At 40.8% G+C, this 4915-nt stretch overlaps 1 protein-coding gene across 1 annotated transcript in view; it reads right to left on the reverse strand.

Annotated features, from left to right (window-relative positions):
• Positions 1–4915, reverse strand: part of IPO7 (importin 7) — a 57113-nt gene that overhangs the window by 17276 nt on the left and 34922 nt on the right. The gene's annotated exons all lie outside the window — the stretch shown is intronic.

A 4915-nucleotide genomic window follows, 5' to 3' on the forward strand; every position in this document is an offset into this window, starting at 1 on the left:
AGATTAAAATGGGTAGTGACTAATCCTTCTACTAAATGCCATTGTTAATTTTATAAAGCAATTTGCAGCTTGTATCAGGTGATGCACATCTTTTAAAACTACAATCCGGTAATAAGACAAAAGATACATGCTAATTAATCACCAACATAGCCCAGGGGACCTTTCCCTCTGAGGTTTATTATTCCATCTTGCCACTCTTTGGGGGTGGAAATTCATGCCTAATCACTGGATTGGTAAAATACTCTACACTCAGGCAGTCTACTGATTCTTGCTGATATGCAGCCTTACAGCAATGATGCTGTATGAAGAATGTGTGCCTATGAAGAATGATGAACTAGCCTCTCCCCCCTTTGCTTTCTGGCCTCAATGCTTCTCCTGAGGTGGCATTCAGAACTATTTATAGGGATTTACATTTGTTAAAGTCCATGGCTCTCCATGAATAAGGACATGAAATGGACACAGGACCGCCATTAGTACTTAAATTCCAGCTCACTGGAAAGTTTGGCAGTGGTAATGCAAGGGGGTTTCCTTGTAGCCTAATCCAGGTCAGTAGCAACACTGCACCTTCAAGGGCAGCAACACAAAATGGAGAGAAATGACAAACCCCGTTTTCAGGGTTTCATTTAATTCTTTACATAAAACAATGTTTAAAAAAATCCGAAACGGAAGGAACTGACAAGATATCTAGCAACCTGTAGTATCACCAAGAAAACATTTTTGGAAAACGACATTCATTATTTTGAAAAATAATTACACCGATAACATTTATTACACAAGCACTGAAGTATTCCTCCCAAAGGAGATGCCTCGCACTTGAGTTTAAAGAGGATGCATTCATTCACCGTGAAATTCATAGCTTTACAAACGGTTTTATGCTCTAGATGCATTATCAGTCCTCAAATTTTAGTTTTGGTGGCATTAGATACTGACTTGGGATAAAAGAGAAGAGAGCAAATGTGTTCATACTTGCAGCTGTTTCGAGGATTAGCAAAGAATACATATGTCAAAACTCCTTTCTAGTCTCTTGTGAACTAAATAAAAGAGAAAATGATTCTCTGCAAAAACAATCTTAAGTGATACATGTTTGTAACTTCCAAAATCAGTAAAACACAAGTCCATGGTAAGACTAACATGCTTCTTGAAGTTAGAACAATTAAGAACGTTAATCATTAAAAGAATCTAACAAAAATTGATTAAACATGTAAAACAACCCCACAACATACTTTACTTTCTTAAAGGTATACCTCAAATACAGTCTTTCCAGCAGTAATTGGGAAACTAATGAAGACTGGGATTTCTTGTGGTTTTACAGAGTACAAGATTGTCTTCCTTTATAAATTTCAACACAAGCAACAAAGAAGTGACCATCACTGTATTAACATCATATACTGAACTTTTATAACGCGTGGATCTGAGACAGGCTCAATGGCCTGAGTCTCACCATGGTGGCAGCTCAGGAAAGATTAAAAAAAAATAAAATATATAAATTAGGGGTTCTTTGTTCTAGGCAAAAGCAGGAATCCTGGGTCTCCAGCAAACTAGCACTTAACATATAGTAATACAAACTTTTCTGTGGAAAAGCTTATATAAGAAGGTCCAGGTTGCTTCAGTATTTGAATTTTACAAGGATCTAAAGTTGGGGTTTTTTTGTTGTTTGTTTTGTTTTGTTTTGGGTTTTTTTTGACAGAGAGATTCTTCAATGTAGAAGGACAGCACACAGAAAAGCCTAAATTAATCAATTGTCAGTGAAGGGATGGAGAATAGCCTTTGGAAATGAGGACAAAGCTGAGGCCTACAAAATGGTCTGTGCAGCCACACTACTTAAGACAAGTGGTTTGGTCCTGTCTTTTCACAAATCTAAGCAGTTACCTCCTATGATTCAGATGCAATAAGGAAAGACATTAAAAAGATTAAGAAAAGCTTTAAGAATTGCAGTGAGGAAAAGCAGGAGGATATCGGATGGAGGCTCCAGGGCAAATAAAATTCTGCAACTGTGCCAAGGAACAACCAGGCAGTAGTGTTTGACCAGGGCTTCGTTCTGGCTCATCAGGTCTTTCAAAATGAGAAGTGTCTTAAGCAAAACAGTGGCTAACAAAAGGGATAAGAATCAAGGTGTTCCAGCTAGACAGCTCAGCCTGTTTTAGCCAAGTTTAAGAAAGTTTAGCTAAAACTAATGCGGAATATGCTAGATTTTTTTCTTTTTGGTTGGTGACACGCACATGACAAAAAGATATAGACTACATAAAAAGAATAATCAATGAGAAGTAACTATCAGAAAACTATTGTCAGTATGTTTCAAGTTTATACTTGAACAACCTGTAATCCCATACCATATATTTATCTATTACTCCTTTAGTAAAAGGGTACGTATACTTGGGAGAGTCAAGAGAACTCAGTCAAGCAGTTTATCAGAATTTGTATTCTTTGGTACAGACTTCCAATTTTTGTGAAGAAATACATCCCGTTTAAAAATCTTCCGTAACATTTATCTGAAGAATTCAATTTCTTGAGCAGACATTCAAGATTTATCTTCCGCAGAGAAATAGAGGACAGCACTTTAAATAATCCATATTTCTATACAAGTTACGTTATTAGATAGGAAGAAACTGTAAGCATTTTAAAGTCCTGCTTTTGAGCAATTTTCTTTAAAGACTTGAATTCCTGGTGTTCCCTAGATGCAATAACAGTAAGGAACAAATTTGATTCAAAGAAAATGGAAAGAAAAAACAGTATTTTGTTGAACTGTTTAAATTTATCTTTTTGAAGACTTCTTTTGCCCATACAGTCTTTTGTCAGAACTTCATTTTATCTTTGAAGTGCAAAGCAACCAATAAGGTCTTAAACAATATGTAATAGTAGATTACCATCTACAGGTAAAAGCACCTCAGAAGGTGATGCTGACTCCACTTGACTGAGTAGAATATGATGGGATGTATTTCCTAACACTCAATGTGACAAATATTCTCTTTCCTTTCAACACTTTGGATCACCTTCAAAAATCATGTATTTAGGAGATGCTTTCCCTACTTTTCCTCTTTTAAAGTCCTGTAATTCATTATAATTACATTAAGAATGATAACTAAGAAAACAATTAAGAACTGGTTTTCCTGATTCATAGAGTCATAGAATAATTTGGGTTGGAAGGGACCTTTAAAGGTCAGCTAGTCCAACCCCCCTGCAATAAGCAGGGACATCTTTAACTAGAGCAGATTACTCAGAGCCCCATCCAACCTGAACTTGAATGTTTCCAGGGATGAGGCATCTACCACCTCTCTGGGCAGCCTCTTCCAATGTTTCACCACCCTCATTGTAAAAAATTTCTTCCTTGTATCTAGTCTAAATCTACCTTCTTTTAGTTTAAAACTATTACCCCTTGTCCTATTCACAACAGGCCCTGCTAAAATTTGTCCCCATCTTTCTCGTAAGTCCCCTTTAAGTACTGAAAGGCCGCAATAAGGTCTCCCCAGAGTCTTCTCTTCTCCACGCTGAACAACCCCCAACTCTCTCAGCCTATCTTCATAGGAGAGGTGCTCCAGCCCTGTGATGATCTTCGTGGCCCTCCTCTGGACCCTCTCCAACAGGTCCATGTCTTTCCTGTGCTGAGGAACAAAGCTGGACACAGTACTCCAGGTGGGGTCTCACAGGAATGGAGTAGAGGGGGACAATCACCTCCCTTGACCTACTGGCCACAATTCTTTTGATACAGCCTAGGATGCAGTTGGCCTTCTGGGCTGCAAGCACACATTGCCAGCTCATGTTGAACTTATCATCAACCAACACCCCCAAGTCCTTCTCGGCAGGTCTACTCTCAACCCCTTTACCCCCCAGCCTGTATTGATACCAGGGGTTGCCCTGACCCAGGTGCAGGACCTTGCACTTGGCCTTGTTGAACCTCATGAGGTTCACATAGGACCACTTTTCAAGCTTGTCCAGGTCCCTCTGGATGGCACTCTGTCTGTCAGGTGTGTCGACCACACCATTCAGCCTGGTGTCATCTGCAAACTTGCTGAGGGTGCACTTGATCCCAACTGTCTATTTCACTGATGAAGATATTGAACAGTACTGGTCCCAATACAGATCCCTGAAGGACACCACTTGTCACCGATCTCTACCTGGACACCGAGTCATTGACCACTACCTTCTGGATGCAACCATTCAACCAATTCCTCATCCACCAAACCACCCACCCATCAAATCCACATCTCTCCAATTTAGAGAGAAGGATGTTGTGGGGGACCATGTCAAAGGCCTTAGAGAAGTCCAGATAGACGACATCCATAGCTCTTCCCTTGTCCACTGATGTAGTCACTCCACCATAGAAGGCCACTAAGTTCATCAGGCAGGACTTGCCCTTGGTGAAGCCATGCTGGCTGTCTCAAATCACCTCCCTGTCCTCCATGGGCCTTAGCATAGCTTCTAGGAATATCTGTTCCATGATCTTCCCGGACACAGAGGTGAGGCTGAAACGTCAATAGTTCCCAGGGTCCTCCCTTCCACCCTTTTTAAAAATGGGCCCAGTCACCGGGGTCTTCACCTGACTGCCATGACTTTTCTAATATCATGGAGAATGGCTTGGCAACTACATCTGCTCATTCCCTCAGGACTCTGGGATGCATCTTGTCAGGTCCTATAGACTTAGGTATGTTCAGGTTCCTCAGGTGGTCATGAACCTGATTTCCTCTTACAGCGGGAGGAATTTTGCTCCACCAGTCCCTGCCTTGCAGTCCATCCACTCAAGAGGTGTAGGAAGAAAGATTGCCAGTGAAGACTGGGGAAAAAAGTTGTGGAGTACCTCAGACTTCTCCTTGCCTGTTCACAGAATTCACAGAATTCACAGAATTGTTAGGGTTGGAAGGGACCTCTGGAGATCATCTAGTCCAACCCTCCTGCCAGAGCAGGGTCACCTACAGCACGT

Source organism: Charadrius vociferus, unplaced genomic scaffold (genome assembly GCF_000708025.1).
Source record: "Charadrius vociferus isolate BGI_N301 unplaced genomic scaffold, ASM70802v2 scaffold248, whole genome shotgun sequence".
NCBI lineage: Eukaryota > Metazoa > Chordata > Aves > Charadriiformes > Charadriidae > Charadrius > Charadrius vociferus.